Here is a 20,545-nt window from a genome sequence, read left to right as displayed (position 1 = left end):
TATATCAGGAGGTTATGTGTTTAATTTCCTCCTGGCATGCTGACATTACAGAGTTAACCCTTTAATTGATATTATTTGGGGAAGTGGAGGAAATCTATATTACAGAAGTTCTGTTTCTAATTCTGGAAAAAACTTCCTCAAGAGTCCACACAACCTACAACGCCTCTTACAATTTCATGAATGTCAGCCTATAGCTCTCAAGATGTGGATGAAATCCATCTCACATTATCCCTGACTACTGGCCATCTGGCTGGAGTTAACTTGAATTTATTTCATAAAATTTATATACTGCTTGTTGATCAAAACAACTACAACAAAACAACAACACAAGTCAAAAGAGAAGTACTACAGCCCTGATCGAAATTGTCCATTGTGTAGTATATTGCAAGAGAAGACTGAACTTTCATGCTCGAAGTGGTTTTTTTTAAACAAAAAACAAACAACCCCAACAACAACAGCTTAACAGAACAATTCAGTTACAGATAGGTAGCCGTGTTGGTCTGCCATAGTCAAAACAAAAAAAATCCTTCCAGTAGCTTCCAGAGCTTCCAGGTCTTTAAGGTGCTACTGGAAAGAACAATTCAGGTATGTTCTCTCAAGGAAGGGAGGCCAGGCCGGAGAAGTCACAAACTATAAAATAAAGTGGTAGTTGCAAGATCAATGAAAACTCAAGACTACTAATCAGTCTGACTTGAAGGAGAAAATACTATTTCAAAATGTGGAAAGTTCAACAAGGTGCAAATTGGTTGCTGGAAATGTGTACAACAAAGCTCTAACAGTGAAATTTTGAAAGCGAAGAGGGGAAGCAGCTGGGAGAGTCTGGCAGAGAAAGGGTTCACAGAGAGAGAGAGAGAGAGAGAGAGAGAGAGAGAGAGAGAGAGAGAGAGAGAGAGAGTGAGTCATCCCCTGCTGCTGCTTCACTCAAAACTGCAGCTTCCCAAGTAAAAACTGTCTGGGCTTCAATGCACACATTTGCATATAATGTCTAGTTTATCCCTTAGACAGTGAAGCATAACAGTTAAGTCCCAGTCAGCAATCTTGGAGCTTTTTTGGGAAATTTTATTCTATATTTTGCAGGCTGGATTGTAATGAGAGAAAATAATTATTTTTTATCTAGAGAAACTAACTTTACAGTTATAAATGGAAGACACCTTACAGATGCTCAGTGGGGGCAAATGCCTACATGGTAGAAGGCTCTACCTCCCTGACCCACATGTAGAAAGCCCCCCATTTGCACAGCTGTAAAGGCAAAAGGGTTCTCTCTGTGCAATGGGGAGCTGTCACACAGAGAACGACCTACATGTGTATACTCATGGGGACTCTCTACAGACAGTCTAATAAACAGATGTAAGTCTGGAGCAGACAGGGCCAGGACAAGACACTTTGCTGCCTGAGGCAAAGATATCTCCTGCATTCCGTGTATAAAACAAGAAACACACCACCTGCCCAAGATGCTGCCCAGTCTACCTAATGGTGGTTCCAGCCCTGGAAATGGATACTGACACTCCTCCCCTGCCCCCATCTGTAAAGTTGTTGCTGTTTTTACCGTATTGGACCAAATATAAGCCGCACCTGTATATAAGCCGCAGCTTTTAAATTGGAGGGGGGGAAGAAAAAATACCCAAATATAAGCCGCTCTATTTATCGCTGCTCCTGGCTGCATACTGGGCGGGGAGGGGGGAGCTGTGCTGCATTGCCAGCGGCCTTTCCCCTTCCTCGCTCTCTCCCTACCTGGCCTTGGGGGAGAGGACTGGGGACTAAGTGTGGGGCATTAAGTGAGGCTGCATACCGTGAGGTCGTGAATATAAGCCACACTTTAACTATTCATAATGGGAATTTGGGGAGAAAGTGAGGCTTATATTCAGGCCAATACGGTAAATGTTGGCACCTTTTAAGTGTACAACAGAGTCTGTCTCAAGCACTTGGATGCCTAGATTCCTGGGAGTTTACCTTAGTGAGGACCTCACTTGGAAAATCAACATAACTCAGGTGGTCAGAATGGCCCAACAGAGACTCCATTTCCTCAGGGCCTTGAGAACGAATAATGTTAAACAACTGATGAACTCCTTTTACTGGTCCACAATAGAAAGTGTCCTTTCATATTGTATCACAGTGTGGTATGCTTGCCTGACAGCCACGGACAGAAAGTCTCTATAGAGGGTGGTGAATACAGCCCATGATATCATGGGCTGTCCCTTGAGTCTGCTAGATGACATTGCAAGGGATCGTTTTCTCAGGGATGACCACACCCCAGCTATCACCTCTTTAATCTTCTACCCTCGGGCAGGAGATATAGAAATATAATCAGCTGTACCAACAGGCTAAAAAATAGCTTCTATCCGTGGGCTGTTAGGCTGTTGAACGAAAAATAACATAGTAAAATTGACTTGTGAGGTGGTGTGTTGTTCGATAAGAGATTGAGTATTGGGGGGGGGAGGCTTGTTCAATTTCATTGTACACAGGTTGTACAATGACAATAAAGGTATTTTTATATTAGATGTGAAAATAAAACAGCAATTCACATTCTTTCCAGATGCTGTGGTTTTCTTGAGGGGATAATGATGTGACTGAACTAGCCAGATGACACCACCCCCAGAGCACTCTTGTGGTGGTTTGAATTGCTGTTTGTCAAGGTATCTCTGTGGTGCAGCATCTCTCTCGCTTTCTCCAAACTTAACCCTCGTTCTTCATTCCAGACAAAAAGGACACTAGAGTACGCATGTAACAGTTTGCCCCCATTCTTCCTTTCCTCCCCTCATCACTCTCTCCGTTATTGTGTTACAACTTGCTTCTCCCTTCCTTTCCCTCAGCTTCCTCTGCTGTGTCACACTCACCCCTGCAATATGAAAATTAAAGCAAAGCCCCTTTGATATATTATTTTTACCTTGTGTTGGTTAAGAAGAACATAAGATCAGGCCAATGGCCCATCTAGTCCAGCATCTTGTTCTCACAGTGGACAACCAGCTGCCTGTTACACACATAAAACACCTTTTACACAAAGGATGCAATTAAATCATCATCATCAGTATTTCTTAGCTCTGACTCTATGAAGGTTTCAGGCTCCTCACTGAGGAAAAGTAGTTGCATTTGCTTCATAGGTTCCCCTTGAAGCCTATCGCCAAATTTATCTCCCTCACCTGTTTAAGCCACTTTGAGAGTCCACCAGGAGAGTGTCCTCCCCACCCCCCCACTCCAAGACTGCTGCCACAAAAAAATATAACGTAAAGCCTCCCTCCTCAGGCAGCATGTGCATCCTCCCTCAGCAAGGCTGGCGCCTTACTCTTCCTATGCTTGGATAGCCCTGGAGATATTTAGCATTAATACAGCATTAGAAAAAGCTGTGGTTATTCTTGCAAGAGAGCAGCCCGGCTCAGAAAAGGGCTCCCTAGAGAAAAACAAAGCCAAATAACGGGGGGGGGGGGGAGTTCTTCCGTTTACTGGAATGTTCATTATTGCCAGCAGTGTTTCATAATGAAAGGAAAGTACAATTGAACCTGTATAATGAATCAATAGTATTGATTAGTTGTTCAGTTTAACTTATTGTAACAAATCAATGAAGCGTATGAATTGGGGGCAGTGGGGGGGGGAGCTTTCTACTGTCATGGAATTCTACAAGCAACTCTCTGTCCCCTCCCCTCTGTTATGGACATTTTCATACTGCTGGCCTTGTTCAAAAGTTTAAACATTAGCGAAGCTGTGCTTGCTAATCATTGTGAAAGATGAAAGCGCAGCTAACGTCATATGGCGTAATTCAGAATTGATTTCCTATTATGATAACATTTCCACTGAGGCCAGCTGTGGTCTACTTCTTCAATGCACATTTAGAGTAGAGTATATACAGCTCACAGCCTTCCTATCACCCCTCTTCCAAAATAAGCTTATTATATTCTCGTTTATCATATTTGTATCCGACCCTTCCTCTGAGGAAATCAGGGCCAATATACATGCTGTTATCTTCACAAGAAACTTGAGAGATAGGTGAAGCTGAGAGATGGTGATGGTTAGTTCACATTAACATTCTGACTGTAAACGTAAATGCATTGAGTCCCTCTCATTTTTCTGCACCACCATGGCCACTGGTCATACCATTTAAACTTTTTTTTGTAGTGGTTCAAGCCACTGTACCCTAAGAAAGGTGAAAACAGTCCTTAGAAACAATATACCAGGGAGTATGTTTTCTTTTTACTATTCCAGACACTTACCCTATAACAAGCAACACACTTCTCTCTCTTGCTGCCAGAACAGCTTTGTAGCTGTTTTTAAATAGTTTAATTATTATTTCTAGTACATGAAATGACAAGGAAGGATGAGTTCTTACCTTTCTGTATGCATAAGAACTCTTACATCCCACTAAAGGGGAGGGGAAGGGTGAAAATAGCACTCCCCTGAAGATCTTTTGCAGTGGAGGCTCCTCCTTCCAACTATACTGTACAGTGGTACCTCGGGTTAAGTGCTTAATTCGTTCTGGAGGTCCATTCTTAACCTGAAACTGTTCTTAACCTGAGGTATCACTTTAGCTAATGGGGCCTCCTGCTGCCGCTGCACAATTTCTGTTCTCATCCTGAAGCAAAGTTCTTAACCCAAGGTAGTATTTCTGGGTTAGCGGAGTCTGTAACCTGAAGCGTATGTAACCTGAAGCGTATGTAACCTGAGGTACCACTGTATAAATTATAATTGACCAAATGGTAAACCCACTCCTTATTTCTTTTTGAGGGTTGCCTTTTAATCCTGTTGCCAGATATTCATAATCCGCAATCCCACATTACAGCTGGTGAAACTGAGAAGATAACCAGCTGGCTCCTGATTGCAGACAACTCAGAGCAAAGCTGAGAAGTCATAGTCACAATGTTATTAACTGCTGCCAAAATACTCAAAGAAAATCTTGTTCACACTGCATACAACTAGCCTATGAATCCAACCTTCAAATGGTCTGCTGATAATGGTAGCACAGCACAAGAGAATTGCAAATAAACACACACATATCGAATTTGTAGGAGATAAAAATCAATTACTGTCATACCATGGATTCCCAATGATAATATTCCTTTATTATATTGTGCTCTAACACAATATAATTTTGCCTAATGGCAAGACTGGGCAGAACAAAGTGCAGCGGATCTATTCTATTCTGACACAAGTCCAGAGCAAAATTGCAGGATCTAGAAAGATCTAATATAGTAGAGAAGACGCCCAATGTGGCCTCAAGGGGCCCCGAACCTCCAAGGCAATGTTGGACACCTCAGATCCGATGAGGAGGCCTAACCCACGGGATGCCTCTCAAGATGTACTAGGTCTCCTTGCATCTGCTACAAGGCCTGCAGTCATGCAAAGGGGGTCTCAAGGAAGGCTTAAGTTCCAGGAATGGCCTCTTGGGCATATACTCCATGTGTTTCCATAATAGCTCAGGATCACCAGAGCCTGCTCTGGAAAGGTTTCCACCCCAACTGGAAGCTATGGTTTAGGCAGCTCCTTGTGAGAATCAAGCAGAGGCTTCTATTCTTCCTCCTGTCAGCATATCCTTCAATGGTCACACATGCCACATATCTGCCCTAGAGAAAAGTGTCATCCTCCACAGTTGTTCCAGATTGAAGGGAACAGCTATATTTACACCCACCCACCCACTCCCCACCTCGCTTTCTGAAATGGATCCCTATAGCCCTAAACCTGAATCCAAGAGTAGGCATCAAAAATAAGCTGACTTATTATAGTACCTCTGGGTGTGAACGCGATCTGTTCCGGAGGCCTGTTTGCAACATGAAAAGAGCGTGATCCGCAGTGGCGCGTCTGTGCATGCACTGGTTGCGATTTGCCACTTCTGCGCATGCGTGTGATTTCATTTTGCACGTTTGCGCATACGCGAGCGGCGAAACCTGGAAGTAACCCTTTCCGGTACTTCCGGGTTGCCATGGGACGTAACCTGAAAGAACGTAACATGAAGCGGACGTAACATGAGGTATGACTGTACTAAGTTCTATATAAGCTACTATTTTGTTAGTAACTCCAAGTTCTCACCACAACATTAAAAAAAAAAACAGTATAAAATTGTGTTTCTTTTACAAACAAAATTGCTCTTTGCACAATTCCCCCCCCCCAAAAAAAACCCCTCAATGTAACATGCAAATTAAATGTGTTTAAACTATTGACTAGTTCTCAGATTCTAAACGTGGTGTGTGTGTGCATTGGTCATTACAGCTTTACTTTATTGATAAATTTCATCATATTGTACTTTTCCCCCCAGCTATGTTGCAAAAAGGACAGCTTTATTTTGTGATTTGGGTTTCTGGAACAAGGATAAGCATGAGTGGAGACGTAAGCAGAAGTTATTTTTTTCTTGATTTTTTATCTTCTACTAAGGCTGATCACTGAAGAATTGATGCTTTTGAATTATGGTGCTGGAGGAGACTCCTTAGAGTCTCATGGACTGCAAGAAGATCAAACCGATCCATTCTTAAGGAAATCAGTCCTGAGTGCTCACTGGAAGGACAGATCGTGAAGCTGAGGCTCCAATACTTTGGCCACCTCATGAGAAGAGAAGACTCCCTGGAAAAGACCCTGATGTTGGGAAAGATGGAGGGCACAAGCAGAAGGGGACGACAGAGGACGAGATGGTTGGATAGTGTTCTCGAAGCTACCAGCATGAGTCTGACCAAACTGCGGGAGGCAGTGGAAGACAGAAGTCCTTGGGGTGCTGTGGTCCATGGGGTCACGAAGAGTCGGACACGACTAAACAACAACAACAACAAAGAAAAGATACTGTGAGCACAGCCCATATACTAAAACTTGGGCTGAGCATGTGCTTGGAGGGACCTATTCCTCAATTTGAAGGATGTGGTGATCCTGCAGTTGTTCAGACACTCAGTAACATAAAACCTTACAGGTATGAGGGACTATTTGGATGGTTCACACACCAGAGACTGATGGATTCCTATGGAATCCTTGAAACACTGAGGAATTTTTGTGTCACCACAGCTGACAGTTCTGCTGAAGCCCTGAGCCCATCTCTGGAATGAGAAGGAAAACCTCTCTCAAACCATTTTCAAATCTTAAAAAATAAAATAAAGATTGTTTGATTCCAGCCAAAGGCTATCCTGGACTATTTCCATAATAATGACTGTCGCTTCCAGAAACAAAATTCACAATCCCTTCTATGCAAACATAATTTAAATTGGGTTAACAAAAATGAAATATTTCATGGAATTAAAAGTAGGGGGAAAGCCAGTGGTATCTTTGGTCCTACAGGGTATTTTTCAGCAGACACTGATTAGTTATAAAACCAATGACATTGCTATTTCACTCTCACTTATTATTCTAGTCACTGAACAGCCAATATCAGAATCCCTGTTTTGTTCTATGAATTCCACTAATTTATTCTTTATTAATTCTAGCACATCATCTTTATTAAGTTACACAACGAAGTAATTATGTGGTTTTACTGAAAATATAAAAATACAAATTAGCTTCTGTCAGTAATTTAAATTCATTCTGTGATGGTGTTTCAACATCTTTGAAATTAACCAGTACAGACTGTGTGCAATCAGGTGGGACGAGTCTGCCCTTAGATAAATAATGATTATATAAAAGGATGATTAATATTTTGCTTATGTAGCACCTTTCATCTCAAAAGGACTCCCGAAGCACCTATAAGTTATACCTATGTGTATATGGAGTGTAAATCAGAATAATATAGGTACACTTAAATCCTGAGAAATCTACGGTGATTAAGTCAAAGCTAACTATATGTAAATCAATAGGATTTAAGCAAATCAGTCCTTCTCTGGATTGCACCCATGATTTATAAACCCAGTGCTCTTTTTCTAGAAAAAGAGGTGCCAGAACTCACCATGAATGCCTCCCTTGTTTTCTTATAATGGCAATGACGTCCACCTGAGAGGTGCCGGAACTGAGTTCTAGAACGTTCCAGCTGAAAAAACCCCTCTGTATAAAACATATACTTGCTGTCTACAGATCTTTCTATCTTGTTTTTATTGGATGCAGAGGAGCTCAGCTTACAGTCCTCAAATAATTTTTAATATAACTCCCTACTTTTAACTCAATCCCCCCACTGCACATGCCATTGCAGCCTCCACACGCTGGTGAACAATTATACTGAATTGCAGCCCGATCCTATGCATCAGGGTTAAAACACTTCATAATTTCTCCCTTCTTTTCATTTTAACTCGAGTTATATTACTGTATATCATAATGAAAACAGCTAAAATTCTATATATTTTATAAAACTGAATCAAGTCTACAAAAACTTACGTTATAATTATTTTCTTAAGTCTTTAAGATGCTACAAGAGGAAGGTTCTTTGAAGATTTCAGAGCCTTGCTACCTATCAAAATTCTGAACAAATTCTTCTTTTCCACTTTCAGAGCTGGTCTGTTTTAAAAAGGGAATCCTATAGGGCTACACTTCAGTAGCACTATGTAGATTTGAATGCAGCATTCATATCAAAGTATAGCATCTTTAAAACTCTTCCCACAACCCCAGCAAGAGAGTACTCTACTGGGTGTAACAAGCTGTTCCACAACTGTGTTTTTAGCTTGCATGGCAGCAGTACTGAGCCAAGCGATTTGAACATACCAATTATGTAGAGTGCTTTTGAAAAACAAAATGCCTTTTTGCAAGGGACACTAATGGAATTTTAAGAAATGCCTTCCACGATTTCTGCATTCAAAACATTCTTGGATGTGCTGCACTAAATTTAAACACACTTCTCTCATAATTTTTCTACTTTAAAAATAAAAAAGTCTCACCTGAACTCCTACAACCAAAATAGCAATAAGCACTTTAAAGTTTCTCACCAGCGACATTTTAAATTGTGGGCACATAGTTTTTAATATTACATTTCTCAGTCTTCAAAATTAGAAGTGAAGTGAGGAATTCACCAAGGTTTAGAAGAAGAAAAAGTGAACACTGGCAATCTTTCGCTAGACTATACTAATCTTCTTTCTGATCTTCTGTTGTCTCATGTTGTTCCCATCACATCTACTGAGGGCCAATAGCAAGCAGTGGTGTGGAACTTCATCTTTCACCCTCTTGGTAACTGACTATGATACTCAGCCTTGGGAAGCCAGGTGAGCAACGCTGTCCCCCATCCATGTCTTCCTGCCATCCACTACTGTCCAACAGTTGCCAAAAACACCCACCTCTCTTGCCACTTTGATTATATGGCTTCCTGTCCACATTTCTAGATCTAGCACAAGCTCCTTGTCCTTTCCTTCAAAGCCCTCCAAGGCCTCCCCACCCTCTTATCTCTCTACTCTTATAACCCAATATACCCATGTCCATTGTCTTGATTCCTTGAGCTTCATAACCCTCTACCATCTGAACATCTCTTGCTCCCTTGAAAGACTCCACTATGTCTTCTTCTTCCTCTTCTTCTTCTTTGGCGATCACTCGTAGCCGAGTAAGATTGTCTTCCATAAACACAGTTTTAACAATGAGTCCATAAGTGACTGTGGAGGCCAATTCTGGATCCACATCTCCTTCCACAGCATGGACATTGGTTTCCGGGCAGTAGTTGATCACGGTGTAGATTTGCCAAGCGTGCCTTCCTCTTAGCGCATTTCTCCCTTGCGTCCTGAGTTCGAGTGTGTTTGAAAAGCCTATGAATCCCTTGCTTACAAGTGCCTCTCAGAACCAATGCCTGGAGCCATCTCTGGTAGTTACTGCCATTCTATCTTAAAACCCCCTATTTTTTGTGAGGCCTTTGGCTCAAGCCTTTAGTTTTCTCATGCCCTATGGTGCTTAAGGATGTGTAACAGATATAATGCACCTTCTTTCTGCATTCTTTAGTCCTGCTTCCACTGCTCTAACCTTCCTCCTGTTACCCCTTCATCGAATGTTAAATTGTAAACTCAAGAAAGGGATCCAACCTCTGTGAAAACAACATGCACCTGAAGTTCAGTGCTATATTTTCAGACTTGCTTCTACAACCATTAGGATTAGATTTATTGGTACATAATTGAATTCTCAGAGACATAAATGTGGTCCAAACATCAAATGTGGTGGGGTGGTGGGTAATCACATGTTGCCCAGCATTACTCCAGAATGAAGATTTTAATCTCTAAATGAAATATATGCTCTGTATCCCAGAAGATCCATGTTTTAAATTCTGGAATGTTGCAAATTATTATCTGTGCCTTTAAATAAGCTGTGAGCAGGAAAATAGTGAGATCTGATGGTATACATAAATATCTATCACAGCTATAAACTGCAGAGGATAAAGCCATTTCCCTCTCTCTAACTGTCTGCTGAATGCTGAAAGCAAGCCACAGAATAACTTATATGTTCATTACATTAGCTGTAGGAATCCATTTTATTTTTTCTCAAAAGCAGCAGATTTCTTTAAAGAAATATAAAATTAATATTTGTCTTTAGATTATTATTTTTATACTAAACAAGTACTAAAAAAAAGCAATTTCAGTGTTACCACAAGGCACATTCAATTCATTATAACTAAAAAGACCCACGTGGCCAGACATGAAAGGGTTGGGGGGGCTCTCTGTATTTGCATCCTATGCATTATTAAATGCAGCTTTCAATTTGTTGTTTGAAACCCAATTATCAGGATCCTATTTACCCCCTCCAAGGAAGATGTCTGTAGCTTTCTGAATGTAATAACTGCAATATATTATGCTAATTAAGCTCTAACAAACATTGCTTTTGTTTCTGAAGGATGAATGAGGTGGCTGGTTGGTGCAATTAAGCTCAGGAATTGCCCTTCTGCAGTCTTATATACATTGTGTATATCTGTCATAAACTGCAAGCAGAAGTAGAAAACAGAGAATATATATATTTTTTAAAATATTTTTTATTAAGGATTTTCTTGTTTTACAGAAGTGTAGTGCCTCGTATTTTTTCTTCTTCTTCCATGTAACGTTTTTACAAATCCGTTTCATTTGTTGAGGCATTAGGGAGAGAAGAAAAAAGAAAGAAAAAAGAAAGGGGGGGTGGGGTGAGGGAGGATGGGTGGGGGTGGGGTCGGGTGGTGGTGTTTCTATTATGTTTAATGTATGTAGAGTTTGGTGTCAGCGTTGCTTGTGTTCCTTTGGTGGTGAGAGAGGTTGGGGTTGGCTTAGGGTGTGATTGTTTGCTTGTGATTGGCTGTGGTGATCTTTGTTTTCGTGTGTGAGTGAGGTGGGTGGGTGTTTTGGATCAGGTTAGCCATATTGATTTGTATGCTGTTGGTGGATTATTGTCATTGTCCTGTTGGGCTGTGTATGTGATAAAGGGGAGCCATACCGGGGTGAAGGCGTCTTCTTCTGTTTGTCCCCGTGTCGGTTTCAGTTTATTAGTTAATTTTTCTAGTAGGGCTGTTTCCCATACTATTTGGTACCATTGGTCCATGCTTACTCCTGACAGGTCTCTCCAGTGTCTGGTTATGATGTTTCTGGCTGCTGAGAGCAGGTGGGTTATGAGTTCTTTGTGGTGTAAATGGGCATTGTTGTCTTGGAAGATGTTTAGTAGGGCCAATTCTGGGGTGATGTCTATTACTTGCTTAGTTATTTTACATATTTCTTGTATGGCTGTTGTCCAGAATAGTTGAATTTTGGGACACTCCCACCACATGTGGAGGTATGTGCCTGAGGAGGTGCATCCTCTCCAGCATTTTGGTGAGGTTCCTGGGTGTATTAGCGCTAGTTTCCTTGGTGTTAGGTACCACCTGTAGGTGAGTTTCAGTGTGAGTTCTTTTCTTTTTGTTGATATGGATTTAAAGGGGGGTTTAGACCACATTCTGGTCCATTGAGTAGGGTTAATCTCATAGCCTATGTCATTCTCCCATTGTTTTTTGATTGTGTCTAGGGGATTTGCGGGATTTTGGAGTAGTATTTTGTATATTGCGGATACCGTCCCTTTACCGTTTCCCTTTGTTGTTAGGAGGAGGTTTTCGAAGGTTGTCAGGGGCCTAGTTGCTGCTGATTTTACTGTTGGGTTGTTTAAGAGGGCATGTAGTTGTTTAAGAGGGCATGTAGAAGCTATGTGCTTCAACACCCCTCCTCACACCCAAAAAGAACTCACGAAGGTCACCAAAATAAAACTTTGCCACACCAAGTTCAGATACCTAGGGGTACAAATAACCAGAAACCTCAATAAACTGTACCTCCACAACTACAAGCCCCTGTGGCGACAAATTAACAAAGACCTAAAGAGATGGAATAACACGAATTTCACTCTCTCAGACAAAATAGCCATGATCAAAATGATCACACTCCCAAAACTAACCTACCTATTCCAAACCCTCCCAATCTGGATCCCCTCAACCCAACTTCGCAGTTGGCAGAGAAAACTACACTCTTTCATCTTCTCACATAAAAAACCAAGAATAAGCCCCAAATACCTGCACCTCCCCACCTCAGAAGGAGGATGGGGAATCCCCAACATAGAAGCATATTACAATGCCAACCAAATACGCCATATAATCCCATATATACTAGAAGATGAGACAATACAATGGGTACACCTAGAGAGGGACACAATTGAAAACACCTGCACCACAACATACCCACTCCTCCCAAACAAACTAAAGAAAATTCCCACAACACTTAACAGGTACACACAGACCATGCTCAAAGCATGGAAAACACAAATAGGCAAACTATCCCCAACCCCATCCCCACTAATCCCCCTGGCGTACCACCCATTATTCTACCATGCAGCACAAAACCTCCAGACAAAAACCTGGCGAACCAAAGGCTTATATCGCCTAATAGACTTTTATAAAAATAACAAACCCTTGTCAACACAAGAAATACAAGACAAACTAGAAGACACCCAAATGACCTGGTTAACACAACACCAACTACATGCCCTCTTAAACAGAGAATATATTTGATCAGTAAACAGGAGGCATTTTAACTGACACTTGCAAACATAGTTTCACATAGAATTTTGGCAAATATACACTGCTCGAGCAGCATTTCTCTGTGCCTCCTTATCCCCCTCCCCACCAAAAAGACCTTGCCTGTGCTGAAAAGCTAGCCCACTAATTGGTGTGTTTAGTTTTGTTTGATGTCTTTGTGTGCAGCAAAATTCAAAGCATGTTTCCTCAGAAATAAATCCCACTGACTACAGTGGAACTTACTCCCTAGTAAGTATGCAGAGGGTTGCACAGCTAAGCTCTTTACACTTTTAGCTTCCTGTCTGAATCTGTAGCCAGATACAAATATATGTATCCACATATATTATATACACAAGAAGCAAATGCCTTTTAGACCTACTCCATACCCCTAGGATCTAATGAGAGTTATTCTGTGCAAACTTACTCACATACATCTGAGAGCCTGAAAATGAGCAACACTGGCACCTACTATTCCGAGCGCATAAGAATAACTTGATTAGCACCTAATATAAGGTGATCTGAATGTTTGCTATCTCCTCTTTTTTCCTCCATCATAAGATTCTTATAAGGTGCAAATGGAGATGGCTTCACCAATAGTCAAATATATATGATGATTTTGTGACATTTTGACTGGCCAACAAGGTTAGGTATTTCCCCGATATGATTTTTTAAAAGGTGAGCCAACATGGCTGCCTTTGCTTTTGCTTTGCACAACAGAAACAGTAAATTTCAAACCTCTCTTATTCAAGAATGCCAAATATGCTACCTCCCTCACAATAGTGTTCAACTAGGTGACGTAACCTCAAGCACATTATCTCACATGTTTAATGGTGATGATTAGGAAATCCCAGCATTTGCAATTCTCTGAATGATTTTGCCTCACACAAACAAGTGTGGGGTGCTGCCTAGAGCCATTCTGATGATTTCATCTTAAATAGCAGGACATAAAACAATCACACCTATGAAACTGATATGGTACACAGAGACACCGAGAACTCAAAATATAATTTTTAAAAACTATGTATTCATACAGAATTCTGAATATTGTCACCTGTGTTTGAAGAATTATGTTTGCAGGCTAATCTTGGCTGCAAGCAGTGCTTTTTTCTGGGGGTACTCAAGGGCACACAGTACCGGCACCTTTTTTTTTCTTAGAACAAAAGAACTGGATACAAGTAAGGCATCATGGATCTCCCATTAGATCTTATTCTAATTTCACTGCAATGTACAGAAGGAAGCAGGGGGTTATGTTTTATTACTTCTTAACAAGCCACAATCAGAAAGCCAGTAACACACCATGACATAGGGATGTCGCTTGCTAGGCAGCAAGAAACCATGATTTCTGGCTCAGATGTACAGTGGTATAGTGTAACATTGTGCCATACAGTAATGTGACGACAAAGATTCCTGATTTGTTTACCCCGCTTGTGCCAGAGGAACAGTGAAATGAAAACGACATGTCAGCGTACACCAGCATACTGTTTGCCCATTGCTGAACTGTGGTAATCCAGGATGTTTGGCTCGTTGTTACATGTGAATGCAACCAATATCTAATGGCAGACAGAAAGCCACACCTGTACTGTACTTTATTATGTGCCATCAGCCTTGAAGAGGCACAGAGCCCCCACCAAGCTCATTAAAAATAGTCATGACAAATTATTCCAATAATAGCATTATTTTGCTTTCTGCGGAGACGATGTCAATGCTGACATCTCATTACTTCAAAAGTTTCTTTATTGATCTATTTTACTTTTAAGTAAAAGTAATAATAAGTTAAAAAGCCTTACTGATTATCAGCAGAGAAATACTTTCAACTCGAACAATCTAGCAGTCACTGTAAATGCATACTAAAAAACCAAGAAAAATGAAAATATGTTTACTGAAAAAATGTGTTATTTATTTAAAGCAGCCATTGTATTTTAGAGATTGCTGATTAGTGTTTTAGTCTTTTGGAAACTTTTTCTTCTCACTGCCATTCACTCGCTGGCATGTAATGGAGGCTGGAGAGAAAAAACTGCATGTCATCTCAAGGCCAAATATAAATTCCTCTGGTGTGGCTGCTCCAAACAATGGGCATGCTGCCAACTCCTATCATCTGGCAATTAAGCCTCATTTTCCTTTCCACGTCACTAACAGAGATGTTAAATAGGATTTGGTCCTAGCAGTGGGCCCTGAGGGGGTTGCCTTGTTACTGCTTTCCACGAAGTCTTGCCGACGTTCACCTGAAGGCCTGTGAGAGAGAGCAGTGATTCTTGACGAAACAAAGTCCGACGTATAACATGTTTTCAGCTGCGTATTGAGAGGTGAGTGCTTGATTTATGAACAAGCTTTAAATGGAGTGTGCTGAACAGAAAGCCCTTTACACGCACATGCTCACCCACAACTCCACATACCTTATTTTTAACTTCCCGCACCTCTACTTTGTTCCTCATGAGCTTAGGACTCTGGTAGGACATATTTAAAAGTCAGTCTTGGGAAATAAATATGGCTCTGAAAACAAAATGTCACAGGGATTGTTAACAACCCCCAGTTGTCCTGACCTTAGGGCCAACTTCTGAGGTGGTAAACCTGTGTCTGAGCTACAACAGTTCAGACTGTAAGTAGGGGTGGGGGGATTGTGTGACTGAACGCTCCTCAACTGAAAAAAATCATTCATGGGTGGTACATGCGAAGGCAGGAAAGTATGTAGAAAGGGATTGTGGGGCTGTACTGGCCTCATTCCTTGGCCCTGCCCTTGTGATTCACACCAATATCAGGTAAGCGTTTGCTCAGAGACATCTAGTGTAGAAATGTAGCGGCTTCCCCACCTCAGAAGTGCACTGTGGGGCCATGTCTACACACATACAGAGAGCTGTACTGGGGGGCAGACGCATGATGCATGCAGTCTTGAACATGTCATCTGAACGCTCCTCTTCTCAATGTGAACTACGCCAATGCAAATGTCCAAACTTTGGTGGATGTGGTCATGGGAATGCTGGTGACCTCAAATCAATTTTTGAACACATAAAATAAGATATATTAATGTCCTCACTTTTCAGATTACTAAATGCTTACAATCACATTTATGGGACTGTCCACATTCACCATTAGTGTACTGAATTTTAGGACAATTACTAAAGGTTACTTGGACTGGCAGCAGTCACATGAATAGCAACACTCACCAAATTTCAGATATTTGCTATAACATTACAGTGTGCCTGTTTTTGTGCGCGATCTCAACAGCTTTCAAGGCATCTATAATTATAACTGTTTTCAAGGTATCTACAATTGGATGAATAAGCTGATTTCAGTGAAGTTGTACTGTATACCATATTTATAAAGGTTTCCAGATGAAAACAAAATTGGAACAATTAGTTGTTAGGGTAATTTACACCTTAAAAACAACAACAGATATAGTCACTTCCCCCATTTGAATATAATGTTGGATGTAATATTTTAATATAGAGATAATCTCTATACCATCACTTCAGAGCAATCATTTTAATTACTTCCCCTGTGGTTTTTAAATCAATGGGAACTTCAGATTGAGATTAGTTTATGGCAAATCCTCTATGACTTTTGCTGTAGCAGCATATTTACTAAACAAGGCCTGTTAATTATATTAAAGTAACCCACAAATGAAGATGTATAGATCCTCATTCCACAAGGATAGGTCTTCCTTTGTTCTAAATTTGAAAAAATAAAATAAAGATGTCTCAACCTCTCGTCTAAAGGTGGAGAGATTCTAAAAGGAAGCTACCGCAGGGCATACACACAACCATTTCCTTGCCAATGTACCAGAAAGTATTAGATCTGAACTGCTTAAATAACCATCAAGCTACTTAGGTCAGGTTTGTCTTTCGAGGGCCACTATGTTTATCTGTCTCCTCTGGGAAGAAAGGAGTCTCACATTGCAACAGAGTAATAGGATGCAGGGTAGCCCTATTGTCAGGGGTTTTCCTAGATACATATAAAACTTCCTAGTAGAGAACTAAAGGAGCACAATTGTATGAGTATATACACACAAACACATATTGTCCATTTTGAATATGATTATTGTGAATATTTTTGATATGTAAAATATTTTTTAAACTAAAAATTGATGACCATAAACATATAGAAGGTGCTGTGTATCCATTTTCATAGCATGTAGGTCCTAATGTAGAGATACATCTATGCAGCAATATAGTCTGTCTAGCCACTAATTTTGATATACTAATCGTATTTAGTAGGAATTAAAGCCAACCCAAGCCTCTTCACTCACTAATTTGAGGTGGGAGGAGGAGGACAGGTTAGCCCTCTTCCTTCTGTCCTTAGATTGTCATCAACCCACTGTTTCCTTGGATCCAAGTTCAGCATCAATAACGGCATCCACTCCAATTGCTTCCATGGAGAGATCCAGTACTAGGAATCACATGATACTGCACTTTTTTGTGCTCAACCAATTTTCAATATAGTGGATGGCAACTGTTCACATCCTCTATGTCGATTGGCAATATGTTTAAACTGAGAATGCTTATAACTGGGGGGAAAAACCTAGCATTAACATGCAATTGAACCGTTGGCTAAAAAAACGTGGAACCTCTAACATTTAATCACATCAGCAACAAAGAATTGCACTGGAAAGCTTCTCTGGATCTCAGGAGGATTAATAAATTAACAAAGAACACATCAAAAATGTTAATTTTGTTCAAAGAAAGTAATTAAAGTTTTCTTCTAGGGCTGGCTAATGTAGGACCTTTAACTCACCCTTCTCTCCTGGAAAGAGATTTGATTAGTTCAATATATGCTACATTTCTGGAATAGGAACTTACTGCCATCTACTTGCAATGTCAATTGATTACTAATGCTTATTAACATTTAAAACGAAGTAGATTTGATCACTGCAAAACCTGCAAGAAAGGTTGCTTTTTAAATTGTCTGACAGAAGAGATTGGTGATTCATTTTCACTTGGGTGAAAGAAGTTCTTTTGGAGAAATGAGGATGAATAAACACATGAATGGAATATGAGATTTAGCAGGCAAATACTTATGGGCTCCCTCTTGTTATGTTGTTTTCAATCAAATGTGATTGAATTTTATGTTGCCAGTGTACGTTAGATTTTCAATCTACCAATGTAGGAATAAGGACATCAAAAAAGAAGACTGTTGTGTTTGCAGTCTGGAATTAGTAATGTAAAAAGACAGTGAAAGCTCAGTACATGGTCTGCAAGGGGATATGAACAGAGACTACCTCTGCTATTAAGCATAGCAGAGCCTGGTGGCAACAATTTTGTGTGTGTGTTTGTGTGTGTGTGTGAGAGAGAGAAATTTATACTCCACCCATTTGGCTGTGTTTGCCCAGTCACTCTAGGCGACTGACAGCACATAAAAAATTGTAAAACATTAGACATTAAAAATTTCCTGATACAGGGTTGCCTTGAGATGTCTTCTAAAAGTCAGAGAGTTGTTTATTTCCTTGACATCTGATGGGAGGGCATTCCACAGGGTGGGCACCACTACTGAGAAAGCCCTCTGCCTGGTTCCCTGTAACCTCACTTCTTGCAGTGAGGGAACTACCAGAAGGTCCTCGGAGCTGGACCTCAGTGTCCGGGCTGAATGACGGGGGTGGAGATGCTCCTTCAGGGTCATCCCTGGACCATCAGTGGCTACCAATGATGCTGAATTATCAGGAAATGGCGCACATGTTAAGTGCTTGGCATGTCAATGTGTGAAAAGCATACTTCAGCCTCTTCACTTTTCAATGCTCATTGAAATAAGGAACTCTTATGACCTTCCATTATAGCTTTCAGATGAAGTTTATAGAACTATAAACAAGCAAATGTTTCAGTCAACTAACAAATGACTGAAGTGAAGAGGTTAATGAAAACTCTTTTATTCCACAGACCACTGATGAACCTTGGTATTGTTGACATTTGGCATTTTTTCCCTAACCCCTTGATTTCACCAAGCTTGCCTTATTATGTCTCCATAAAACTAGAGAATGGCAGCTGGTGTGTTTGATGGAAAGAAGTTGACTTTGGGCTCTGTGTGTCTGGGTTTTTTTCTCCCACCACTACAGCTACCATTTAAGGCTTGTGCCTAATAAGTGTGGCAGTCTTTGGCGTGAGACAAAGGGCAAGAGTTTCAGCTGAGGGTAAGCAACTGGAACATGAAACACTGATGGAGAAGACACTTACGGAGCAAGAGGTGGAGACCAGGAGAATGGGTTTGCGGGAGAAGCAAATGATTCCATATGAGCAAGCTTTACTAGTCTGATCACTGCTGAGCTGTAGCAGAACTATAGGAAAGGGACCTTGGTCCAGTGCCTGTATGTTTATGAGCCAGAGCTCTCTTGGACTTAGAGGTGATTTAGCTTCTATCTTAAATTCTGAGTTGGCCCCCTCTATAAGAAGCTGGGGGACCGTAATACCTGGTGACCTTGGTTCACTGACCCCCTGGAGGACCATAATATCCCTGGTACCACCTACTCCTCCATGCTGTGCTTCTTGGAGATGCCACAGCCTCCTTTGTGATACTGAAACACCACAGCTGCAACTTCTACAACACTAAGGTAACAGCAGAAGGGATTTCTAAAGTACTTTCTGAAGACACCCTACCAATTGCTTCAACTGCAGAGAGGTCATGATCTGCAGTAAGTGCCATCTTCCCATGCATTTACAATAGCCAGTCTTGCTGCAGACGTCAGGTTCTGTGTGACTAAGACCGAGCAATACAAAAAATTGCCCTTCTGTGTTCTTCGAACAGCTGCTTGCTTTATTTCTAAGAGGTCTTGACCACTTTTTCCCTGCCAGGATCCCTGTATAAATTGCTATGTGACAGGCAGAGATTCATATGGTGAATATTTTTTCCAGCATAGAGATGGGAATACTCGCCCTGATGAATTTCTCTCTGTCACACAGTTGTTAAAGGCAACAGTGCCTCTGCCTAAATTAAGAGAGGTAACTGTGTGTGTGAATAAACATACATAATAAAGCCACTTTGAGGAAAAGAAGGGTACATCATTTATAAACCACTTCTTATGGTATAGGATCCTGGGTCTGTGAACATACATAATAAAATAATAATAATAATAAACAATTGAGCCATAATTAATTTGATAATTATAAATATACTGGAGGAAAACACTAAAATGAAATACTTTTTTCTCTGTCCACATTGAACTGGATACCATATATCATTATAAACTAAGGCACCTATGCAGAAAACTGAAACTCCAAACCTGAGTCATGAACAAACGGGGCTTTCGCTAGGTTTTGTCAGATTTGGCATCAGTTTTGGTCTTACAAGAGACCACTACAGTTAACATTCCCTACAAATTCTCAGTCTCAACACTACACTCTGCAGCAATGTGTGACAGCTGCCAAAAGCAATTGCCGTTAGCTGTGCAGGACTTCGTCTGTAAGCAGGGAAGAGTGAGAAAACTGCCAGATACAGGGAGCTGTATTTTTTGAGAGGAGCAATAAAAAGGCATCTGTCCTGATTAACTGGGCAATAAGCAGCACTGTGGAACAACAACAAATCCAACATTTTTGCCAACCATTCTCCATCAAGTAATGAGAAAAGAAGCTGCATTTGAAAATTATCGAAAGGGTAAGAAAATTTTGGTAAAATCATCATAGGGGGTGAGGGGGGTGCAGGGTTTGTGTCATACTTATCTTACCTTTATTTAGAAAAAAATGTAAACTGTGTAATAAATCTCTAAGCAGTATGTATAAA

General features: G+C 40.7%; 1 protein-coding gene across 18 annotated transcripts in view; it reads right to left on the bottom strand.

Annotated features, from left to right (window-relative positions):
- KALRN (kalirin RhoGEF kinase) overlaps positions 1-20,545 on the bottom strand; it is a 523,049-nt gene that overhangs the window by 336,791 nt on the left and 165,713 nt on the right. Inside the window, exon 1 of one of the 18 annotated variants that reach the window (XM_083722226.1) lies at positions 1,951-2,113. The exons of the other annotated variants lie outside the window; for them this stretch is intronic. The gene's annotated coding sequence lies outside the window, so the exon portion shown is untranslated. Of the gene's footprint in view, positions 1-1,950; positions 2,114-20,545 lie in introns of those variants that run through there. 18 annotated transcript variants of the gene reach the window in all.

The sequence above is a fragment of the Podarcis gaigeae genome (genome assembly GCF_964106915.1).
Source record: "Podarcis gaigeae genome assembly, chromosome: 1".
NCBI lineage: Eukaryota > Metazoa > Chordata > Lepidosauria > Squamata > Lacertidae > Podarcis > Podarcis gaigeae.
This window is presented reverse-complemented; position numbering and strand designations above follow the sequence as displayed.